This window comes from Pollicipes pollicipes, unplaced genomic scaffold (assembly GCF_011947565.3).
Source record: "Pollicipes pollicipes isolate AB1234 unplaced genomic scaffold, Ppol_2.1 Scaffold_1600;HRSCAF=1878_pilon_pilon_pilon, whole genome shotgun sequence".
NCBI lineage: Eukaryota > Metazoa > Arthropoda > Thecostraca > Pollicipedomorpha > Pollicipedidae > Pollicipes > Pollicipes pollicipes.
Genome location: NW_023595962.1, coordinates 10746933 through 10758335, shown reverse-complemented (window position 1 = coordinate 10758335; position 11403 = coordinate 10746933). Strand labels below are relative to the sequence as shown.

Here is an 11403-nt window from a genome sequence, read left to right as displayed (position 1 = left end):
TATGAGGCCCCGCAAAAAGCGCGTAGAGCCTTTTGGGCAAATGGATAGAATCTGTGGAGGAAAACCTGATCGATCAACAATGCTCAAGTATGGAGCTAGATAGCTTCCCAACGATACATTAGGCCCTCCCAAAAAATGCAAAGAGGTCAAAGGCAACGTGGAAAGCTCCTTAGCGATCATGTTGACCCGGCAAGTGGACATATAGGGCCAGGCAACCAACAGCGTAATGCCTCTAGCCAGGGTAATGAGCCCCAAAATTACCCCAAGCAACACGTTTTCAATCAATGTAGAATCAAAGGCATCGAGTTTTGCTGCGTTTTTGTTGTAAGAAAACTGCGTCTGTCCAGACGCTTATGAACCCCTTCAGAGCAAAGGAAAAGGCAAACAAGACAAGAAGCAGGGCAAATGCCGTAGAAAAGGTTTGTGTGACCTGGCATTTGCAGGGCATGTGATTCCTAACTTTCCTTTTTTGTGACTTGTGTGCGAGGCATTGTTTATTATTATTACTTCAAAGGCTTCAAGGTAAAATTGTTTTATACACTGCAATGCATTTGCAGTGAGTGTAATACAATCAAGGTTTTTTCATTAGATCTTTAACTGTTAATTTTGATCCATGGTGCATCTCATCCAGATCCGGTAATTGTGCTGATGTGAATTTGAAGTACTTTCAGCTCTATGTTTGCAATACTGTGTGTTATGATTAAAAAGTTTTTGATTGTAGTTAAGGGTATGCATGAATGGATCAAAACAGATCTTATATGGCATGACCTAAGGTGGCACATGTAGTAAGAGCAGCGCACAAATTTGTGTTGCAAAAATGTGTGAGGCAGCAAGTTTCACTTATTTTTACTCCATTTATACATGTTCATATGGCAAATTGAAATGGAAATTGGCTCAACATGATATCTATGAGGGGGAGATGTTATTGCACATGTGTGTTTATTTTGGAGGTGTCTCTGGGGGCCTATTTATGTTGGTGTGGTACTGTGATGTGTCCATACACAGATGTGTGTTTGCATGCACTTGGCACAGTTGTTAGCATTGTTGGTTTTTCACTTGTATTAAGCTGTGTCTGCTGCTATTTTATGTATTTTTCATGTCATTTGGGACATTTGGATCAATAGGATGTATATGGATAGCTTGGGTTTTAATTTTTGTGTTGTGGATGATTGGTAAAAAATAGGTAGCACTCATTTCATCCAGCATATTCTTTTCAGCTAAACACAGTTGTCCCAGCCAATCATCAGCAAAGTCTCACATGCCCACTTTTGGGTCAGAACATGGAGCAGGTATGTGCTAAGGGAGATGCAGTCAACATTGTCAGTTTCATCAGCTTTGGGCTTTATGGAGCATTCAGCTGTTGAGGCCATGTGGAGTCATGTGTCTTTGACCCTGGTAGGAGGGCTGAGCACCACATGGAAGCTGGCGTCTGGGGAATGCAGGAGAAGCCCTTTATCACTAGTTTTCTGGGTATGCAGACTGGCCATTACCCACTCTTGCATCATTTTGTATGGCTATGCATTTGCATAGGAAACAACTCAAGGGTTTCTAATCAAGACTTTCCCTCACCTGAGATGGTCCGTGAAGCTTGCTGCGAGGGCAAAGCTCCTTAATTTGTATTGATGCTTGCCTTGTTAATAGGCTTGCATCCACCATGTTTTTACATTGTCTGTCAAAGTCTCATTTCTGAACAGACACATCTATGCAGTGTCCCCTTCCCCTTCCCAAGAAACTCGGTATCTCACAACCACATAATGTCATGGAATCTGGAATGTAGTCAAGGGTGTAAGGGAATCTTTTGCAACCTGTGTGAGCACACATACCAGGAGTTACAGAGAGGAAAGTGGGGCGAAGCTAGTTGCAGCAAGTGAAAGTGATGGGCAGGTGTGCCCACGTGTGCCAATCACGTGGTAATTGGCATTCCAGAGCTGGATAACTCCGAAGATCCGGATCGACCGACGTAGGCATAGCGCCAAGAGACGGAGGCCAAACATTGGGAGGAAGTCAGGAGGGGGCTATTTGATGATGCCGTAGCTGCTCGTGCTGTGCCGAGTCCGGGTGATGTGCGAAGGCATGACACAATTAGTTTAGTAAGCCACCAGCAGCAGTTCGTTGCATGTGAGAGGCGGGCTTCTTAGGGCATTTAGGACCGGGCGTAATCCGCCGGCGTACAGCCTTTTGTGAAATGCCGGCTTACTGTGTGCTGTTCTGTTCATTTCGTTGGCGTGGTCTCGCCACCACGCGGGCGTCTATGTGTGTCAGTCCGGTCCTCTGCCGGTCATTCAGTCAGTTTTTCCTGGCCAGCTGCATGAGTAAAGACGAATTTTAATGCATTTCGTTTCCTATATGCTTGCACGCCCAATATGTGGCATGATTGAAATCCTTAAACACCAAAATGTTTCCTTAGTCTTGGGGGAGCATTATGTTATCCATGTTTTCACCATAGTGTTTATTCTTTGGGGGAGGGGGGGGGGACATTGTGTTATCTACGCTGTTGGCATGAAGCTTTAGTCGGATTACCCTGGTGCCCGGGTAAAGAAGGTATTTTAAGAGGATAGCAGCCACCCAGCCAGATGACCTTATGTACGTGGTTGTTCGTATGTCGAGCCAGCGGCCCTTGAATCGGTTATTGTTCCGGAGGATTTAAAACCGAACAAGTGAATTTCGCTATGTTTATCTGGCTTTTGTTATGTAACGCCGCATTTTTAAGTGCTTTTAAGATACTGTTGTTGTTTCAGGATTGACTTGCTCGCTTTGCGAGAGTCTTGCGAGTGTAAGCTGCGGGAACTGCCCGGGGGCGGCACTGTGCCACCATTGTGATGTTGAAGAGCACACCATGCGGCCATTCCACGCCAGACAGCAGTGGGCGTCTGGGTTTATGCAGCCTTTGGCTACAGGTACTTCTGTTACATCAGCGGGAGGGTTCATCCAGTTCGGTGAGTGTCTTAAGAATGATTATCTTACTGAAATGGGTAGAATTATTTTGGATTGGTATTTATCATTTTTACCACCGCCTATGTCCAGTATACATTATGGTATGTGGGCTATTTTTCAAGAATTTTGAACAGGGTTCGGGGACCAGTAAGCTTAAATTGTGCTTAATTTGTGAAATTTCCATTTGAAAAGGCCCGGCCCATCCTGGTTGTCGTGTGTTTGGGAGTTGTTATGCAGCCAGTGAACGCAGGCTCACATCATCTTCAGCAACAAGGGCAATGCTGTCAAGTTTGTGGTTCATAGATTGTTAGTCATCTGCGCTCCAAGCATTTCATCTGGCGTGCTGTTGGCTACAACATCGTAACAGGACCAAAAGTTTACCTCCTCCATCCGATTAACATGCAGGTGGTAATTTGTATTGTGTAAGAAGTTAAAGCAAAAGTCAAAGCCAAATCTGGATCTGGGCAATGCGGCGTAGCGACATGAACAATAACGAGCGGGGACGAAAACGGCCATTTGCACTGATAAAAGTGTTGGTCCTTGTGCGTAGACTAACACGCAAAGTCGTGTGCAAGTCATATATCTGTCTGTTTTTCGGCATTTTGAAGCATTATTTACCCGAACTAAGAAAAGAATAAAACCATCAACGCAATGTGGGCATATGCACCAGATCAATTCGCTAACTGATCTCAAAGCTGTCTTGACTCCTATGCGCGTCAGTAATGGACCGAATAGCGGCAGATGACACCTTCTTAACCAAATCCATACAGGATACGTGACGCTTTGTCCCAGTAGATAACAATTGTTCAATGAAAACCAACATATAGTCACTTGTATGACGCATATACACCAGAAATACCTGCGGTACTTCGGTCATAACTGTCTAGAACTCACGTCAGTGCGAATTAGTCATTGTCGATTATAATTGCCAAGCGTAACCAGACCCTAGAGCGGAACATTTTCAGGCAAAACCATCGTGCATAAGCGCGCTAAAGCTACATCAGCAGACCTTCACGTGTTCAATTAGGTAGACACGCCAATACGCTGATCAAATCAATTGGTGTTGTGTGCCGGTGGTGTCCGGGGCCACGTGTGTGATTACAGCTGTTAACTCGCATATGTTATCCAAGCGCCCAGCCCACGTCGCACAAGATGTGGGCTATGTCCATGTGTATTAGCAGTATTGTGGACCCCGTAAGGCATCCCTGTTGCCTCCACTAGATTTGAGAACACGGTACAGATGATTGTAGATCTTGATTTCTTTATGGACCCGTTTATGACGGTTTTGTGTTTCCCAGCAGGAAAGTTTTCATCACATGTGTGTCTCGCTCGCTCTAGTAACTGGTTAGGTGCAATTGGGTAGCAACAGGTGCGTTTTACAGGCTCGAGAAGCGCTCAAATTCTGTCACTGTCCTTGAGATGTGTCCATAGAATGTTACCGTTATTTCGTAGAAATATAAATCCACAAATCAAATAATTCATCGTGTGGTGTCTTTCAGATCCGGTTCTGCCGCTGCATGCGCGCAAGAAGGCCTGTGAAGCCTGTTCATGTTCAGCTGAGTGCAAGACGCGCCCCTCATCGGTCGAGGTGTTGGCCATTGCCATGCGTGGTGAGTTTTTGTGGGCAGTTTCTCGTGAAAGTGCTTAATAAGCTGCCACGATTGTGCGCGGCCCGCGGAAACATGAAGCGTAATATCTGTGGTCGGGTATGTCACATTGCACAGCGCCCTAAGCGCCGTTTTCGCTGGACTCCGGGAAAAGCCGTGTAGTAGCACTCATTTATCTTGTGAGGACGGACTGCGAAGCTGATGGGGCCTATGGATAAGTTTGTTATCGGGACTTCCCACGTCCAGAATGTGTGGAATGCCTCTGTGGTACTTTTTGATTGACTCCATGCGCCAGATTTTCCTATGTCGTTAGTGATATTTTGCAAATTGTAGGTTTGCCGCTGGTTCAATGAAAAACAAGTACAACATAGTGGTGCTTTCATTACGGTAGCATTTGAGTGAAGTGATTCACATTTGTTTGTGGGTTTTGAACTGAAATAACCATGTGGAATATCCTTCAGTGCAGTTCACAGTCCTGCCGTCCTTAAGACTTTCTGAAACCTTAATTCTTAATCTTCTTCTAAATCTTGCAATTGAGCAAAAGCATTTGAAGAGGGTGATTCACATCTGTGTGGGGTTTTGAACTGGAATGTAGTCTTGAATATCCTGTGGTGCAGTTCACAGCCCTGACCTACTTAAGGCTTAATTCCTAATTAGCGTTTTTAATGCTTAACCTTCTTAATCTTCTTACACCGTTTTTAGTTTCTGAGCTGCACGCCGGCTAAGACGTGAAAACTTTTTCGGGAAAACAATTTCAGAGTCACCTAGACATCCATGGTGTCACAATGACATCATTCAAACCCTGCCATTCCATTGGTGATGCGGCGATCAGCAGCATATGTACTAAGCAGTAAATGTATTGGCTGTAGCAGCCTTTTTCACTGAAAAGGATGCCACTAGTTCCAAGTGACCTTATTTCATCATACCTGATGCTTGCTTCATGATCTTCAAATGTGAAACATTCCCTTGAAACCATGGCATTTCGGCCAACTGCTGAACACAAAAGTGTCCATTTTAATCGTTGTCCCGAATGTTTAGCGATGGGAGAACTGCTGTTATATCCACAGCTTTCTACTCAGTTAAAGTTAGATGAGTAGACTGTTTGACATGAGCAAATTTGTGAGACTGATCCATACAGAAGTGGAGCATTCGGCACTGCGCGAGTAGCTGAGGCGTAAAATGACCGTTCGTGAATGGTGTGCGAGAGAAAATTGAATCTTCTTATTTTTCGCGATACGTTCTTGTAGTTCCTTTCAAACTGTATCGTATCCGAAAAAAATTTTTATCATGCTTTAGTAGAACCTATTTCTGATGGGTGTGTTGAAATGAGCAAGGTCGCCTGGTGACTTTGCCTACTCTTATTCTTGTAGGGTTTTTCTTCTTTTTTTTTGGCTGGCCGAATCCTCTTTAAGTGACCATTTCTGCACATGACTACCATAGAGCATAGCTAGCCGTCATAAAGGACACAGCGCCCCGAGTTTGACGGGTAAATGTATGGTACGATTCGTGAGCTATGACTGTCCATGTCTTGTCCGTATCGCAATGTGTTAAAATAAGGTGTCAGCATGTTCCCGCGAACCTATAACCGACCTTGCATCATGTGCAACACGTGTGTTTTAACACAGCCTATCATTAGTTCCCAGCGGGTATTCCGGGCGCGGGCGCGAAGCGTCATTGCGTCCCCCCAAACATCACGTCCCAGATGACCTATGCATTAACTGATTGCAGTACACCCATCAGATAGAACCTTATGCTTTAAATGCCGAATTAAGCTGCGGTGACATGACATCAGCTGTCTTGAACTGATGTTGAAGGTCTTTGAAATAAAACTAGCGGAGACTTCATGTTAAACCTTTTTGTTCTCAGGTCGTTTCTAGTTGTGGCTCCCCACCTGAATTTGTCCACCGTGGAAGATGTGCTGGGAAGTCACGAACATGGACATCGTGCGGTGTGGTATTTATACAGCCTCTCCGGTGAACATGTCGATCGTGTTTCACGAGGAGGTTTTCATCACGCGGCAGAATCTGAAGTTCCACTCACCTGGAACGTCGCTTTCTGCGTTCGTGGCGACCCTCCAAGCACTGGGACAAAAGCATGGATCTGTGAGTTAACTCTGGGTTGATAGCGGCGGGATGCTTGATTCCAGCATTGAATCAGCGTTGCAATCCAATGAATCGTGGTTTTTGGTGCAGTCATATTCTCGCCCTGTAACCTCCGCCCTTTTAAGCGAATTTACTATCAGCAGTGTGCACCTCATTGTTAATATGTTTCCAGGGATAACGTCGTACGACGGAAAAAAGCTGCCCAATATTATTGCTGAGCCTGAGGCTGGGCCTATGAACAAAAATAACGACCATCCGCTTTTGCTTTATGCGGCATGTGAATGAAGTTCTAAAATTTTATAGGGAGACGAACATATATTTTAACGACTTTAATAACTGAATTATCGAAAGTTGGGATCGCTTAGAAGTAGGGTCGGCATTTCAGCAACCCAAAACTGTTTCCTGTCACCGACGTGGTTTAAAGACAGAAGTGGACATGCATACCTAAGTACGCCATGGCCGGTAAGCAAGCGCACACGTGGTATGGAATTCCTTGGCAGAAGTATCTACGCAAAATTTCTTACGCAATTTTCCGTGAGCCGATGCGCGGTATTGAATACGCATGAAAAATGTAGTTATTGGCACAAGTTTTCTCAAGTTTCTATGCATTGGGCATGTACGCAACTCTTTGATACTGATTACGTATAAGCAAATGTTCGTAATGGATGAAGTTGGTTTGACAAATGTACCTCCGCTAGAGTTCGTAAGCGGTATAGGCGAAGTATCGGGGGTCCGTGTGTGCACACCCACTTTCCACGAATGCTGAACATTAAACCTAGTACACTCCATTGAGAAAATTGACTTCGAGATGCTGAATGATGCTTCCATGCTGAGTTGCCCAGGGCAAAATTGGATCCTGAGGACGATGGGAGTCATGGATCTGAGTGAGCAAAATCTGGCCGAATTCGGCGTGCTGGGTACAGGTGATACTCGTGGCCAGCGTTGGGTTCAGTGCAAGCGAGGCCTGAATCAAGCAAGTCCAGGCGATTGGCTATTTCTCTTGGCCTCATATCTACGAAATAAGCCACTGTATTCAGCCATCATTCAGCCATTCCGGCCGCCAGTGGGTAGCTGGCAACGCGGCTCTTTCCACGATGTTCTTAAACGAAAGCTCTTTCACGGCTATCGTTTCTTTACGAAGCCGCTTCGCCTGGGCTCTCCAATTTGCGTGAGTAGCCGCACAGCGGGAACTGGTGTCCTTAAAACGTACTTCCTGAACGTATGCCGTCGGTACGTGATCGGTGCTGGCCCCAATGGAGGGCGAACCGTATCTCACGCTGTTCCCACCACGAACCGGTGGCGGCGTTATCTTCGTGGAGGTGGGACAAACGCGTGCACCTAGTTGCTTTACATACACCGCAATAAGGTCGAAGTCAACTGACGTGAATGGCCGGGGCAGTCGAGCCCCCGCCTTGCCTCATCCATCGTCTTCGCCGCGAAAAGCGCTGTTTATGGGGGATCGAAGCGAACGTTGGTCCGTCGGTGCGGACGCTTGTGAGTCTGCGGTTTTCCGATATGTTCACCGCGAGTTGCGTAGCGTGCGCACGTTCTGACCGTTTGATAACAGGATGTCTAAACTTGGGGTCAACTCAGATCTGTCTAATTCAGGGCTAATTGTGACCATGTACTGCGTTAAGAGAATGATGGGGACAAGAAAATTGGGCGGCATGCTGTAAGCAAGTTCCAGTACGCAACAAGCTCGAAGAATGCGTGTAACAACTTAAGTTGAGTCGTCTCCAAAGCGAATATGCACGTCGCGCGGTCTACGCATAGTGTCAGCCTTGGTTCCTCTTTATCCAGCTGATCATCAGGAGGGATTTTCGCGATTGGAAGACAGACTTCGCCCTTTCAAGATTGCGCACTGCATATGCAGTACAACGTGCACACTGGTTACTTACAAACTTGTATTCTCTTGTAGCATCCCCGTGCATCTCTCAAGTAGGCGACATCATCGTCAGATGCAGAACGGTGGGGAGCTGGCGAACAGGGATCGATGAAGCTGGGTTAGGCATTGCACTATACATATGTTCTGCAGCAACCACACTAGTCACTTGCAAAGTTTTATTTTCTTGTAGCGTCGCTATGCATCTCTCAAGAAGGGGACGTCACCGTCAGGTGCAGAACAGCGGGGAGCTGGTGGACAGGGATCGAGGAAGTTGGGTTAGGAATTGCACTATACATATTATTCAGGTCTTACGTGTTCTGTCTGTCCAAACCAGATACGAGCGCTGCGAGACGGCAACTGTATTAACCCGCGAGGCGAGCGGGCGGCGCCGACCCCGGCGGGCGGCGCCCCAGGCGGTACACCGCCAGTCGGGGCAGCGGCGTACCAAGGTGCAGCAGCACTGGCGGCGCGAGCAGGGCGGTCCCAGGCGCACGCCAGTAGCATCATGATACACATATGTTCTGCAACAACCACATTCGTCACTTGCAAACGTTTATTCTCTTGTAGCATCCCTGTGCATCTCTCAAGTAGGTGACGTCACCGTCAGATGCAGAACAGCGGGGAGCTGGTGGACAGTGATCGTGGGGGCTTAGCTGGCGGGGATCGAGGGAGTCTGGCTGGCGGGGATCGAGGGAGCTGGATTGGTGGGAAGCTGGTGAGCGGGGATCGAGGGAGCTTTGTTGGCGAGCAGTGGGAAGGCGAGGAACAAGGTATCTGGGCAGGCGGTGGACAAGGGAGCTGGGCTGGCGGGGAACAAGGGAGCTGGGCTGGCGGGGAACGAGGTATTTGGGCAGGCGGGGAACAAGGGAGCTGGGACGGCGGGGAACGGATGGGCTGAGAACAAGAGAGCCGGACTGGCGAGGAGCCGATGGGCTGGGAGCAGGAGGGCTGGGCTTGGGGGAGGCGGATGGGCCGGAAACAAGAGGGCGGGGCTGGCGAGAAGCGGATGGGTGCGGATCGGGGAGTCGTGCTGGTGCAGAGCAGTTGGACAGGGAACATGGGTGGTTGGAGCGACAGCAGGTGACAGTTCCTGTGACAGTTGTGGACAGTTCCTGTGACAGTTGTGCTGCGGAGGTTTCTCTCGCGCACCTGGCACAGCGAAAATCGCCGTATCCTCGAAGTTGCTTTGTCGCTCTGCATCGTAGCCCAGCACCTATGCAAAGCATTACACTTGTTGCCTGTGATTACAATTAAGTAGTGATACAAGGCAAACAACTGTATGACAGTATCGCCCAACGAGACATGCAAGTGCACAAACGACAATGTTCCGTTAAGGAAAAATCAATACAGATGACCTGGGCCTCTTGGGCCCAGGCGTCCGTCATCGTTGCATAGTCGTAAAGGTTTGGTAGCGCAGTTGACAACTAAGCTCGACCGAGGATAGAAGGAATGTTTTGCATTGGTCAGCAATTTTTGTGTAGGACAATGGTGTAGCAGGGAGGTACAATAATCGGTGTTAGTTTCTAGAAAACTCGGTGTTAGATGTTCAGATCTGTAAAATAATTAGTGAACTGAAACAAGAGAGCAAAAAGTCCGTTTTTTTGGCCAGGCATTTTCATCATTTTCTTTTAACCACGGCTTCGCCACATGATTGACATTTCAGGTCAGAGTCATGAGTCGGTAGTCACATAAATTACGGTTTAGCAAACCATTTACTAGATAAGAAATTCACACATCTGCCATGCCGTTTACTCTAACGCATTCACGCACATTTCTCTGTCCTCTCCATGCTCATTCATACCTCATTCTTGTACTCTCTTCTGCTTACGCAAACGTCCACATATCACACATATGCTACACATAGTTCCTATACCACTTCCTTGTTTTTCACACTTCTCAAGCTTTCGTTCAGACATCGTACAAAAATCTACCCGTAAACTTAAATTATACAGAAAATAAACAACTCATTTCAAACAAATACAACATAGTATAAGCAGCATGGCAACAGTCGATGTCAGCACATCAAAAATTGCACATGTCCAATACGCGAAGGCAGCACTTCACAATCGTTTCAGTAGATCACAGCGTCGCAAATATCTCAGCACTTCCATCAGTGATGTTTGGGAATTCATTTCCTGTCAGAGACCTCACACATAATTGTGCTCCTGACCGTTGACATAATGTTACCAGCGGTTTTTCATGAGAATGTACAGGACATTCAAGAACGATGTGATGTATTGTTAGTGGACATTGACAACTTTCACCTTGATGCTGGGGGTCTCTGTCTATCAGATATGAGTGGGTATAACGAGTATACCCAAGTCTCAGCCGGCACGGCACTATCTTTTCACGTCTGCTTGTTAGTCGGAGCCACACTTGGGTGACGTACAGCTGCAGCTTACGACCTCAGGACAGGGGGGTCGTGGTCTTTCTCATGCTGCCTTCTAGCCTGAGGGTATGAGAGTTGTTGTGCAGTTTTAATCCCACATGTCTCCTTTTCTTTTTTCCATATTTCACACCCCTGGCCATACACGAGTGTCCTGACTGTTTGCCGTTCAAACACCAGCGCTCACATTCCCCACCATGTTTTCCTTTCCCACAACGAAGGCATGGCGGATCGCTGGGGCACCTTGTGCCAGTGTGGCCCAATCTGCCACAACCAAACACATCAGTGGGTTGGGGACATCTTGGTGGGCACGGTATATGATGTAATCCAGTTCCAGTTTGGCTTGGCATGAGGACCTGTCAGAAGTCAAAAGTGTGGTTGGGGTATTTGCCATCTTTCCATTCACCCTCTTGGTGAATCCCCGAGCACCCCCTACCCCAAATTCACCCAGCCATCCCACAATCTCAGTCTCGGACAGATCCACAAGGT

General features: G+C 47.1%; 1 long non-coding RNA gene across 1 annotated transcript; it reads left to right on the top strand.

The window, feature by feature from the left end:
- Positions 1–4538, top strand: LOC119089713 (uncharacterized). The gene is made up of 5 exons (XR_005093186.1): positions 1–419; positions 1218–1289; positions 1927–2058; positions 2739–2897; positions 4434–4538. It is a non-coding gene; the product is annotated as an uncharacterized LOC119089713 (long non-coding RNA).
- The last annotated feature ends 6865 nt before the right edge of the window (positions 4539–11403 follow it).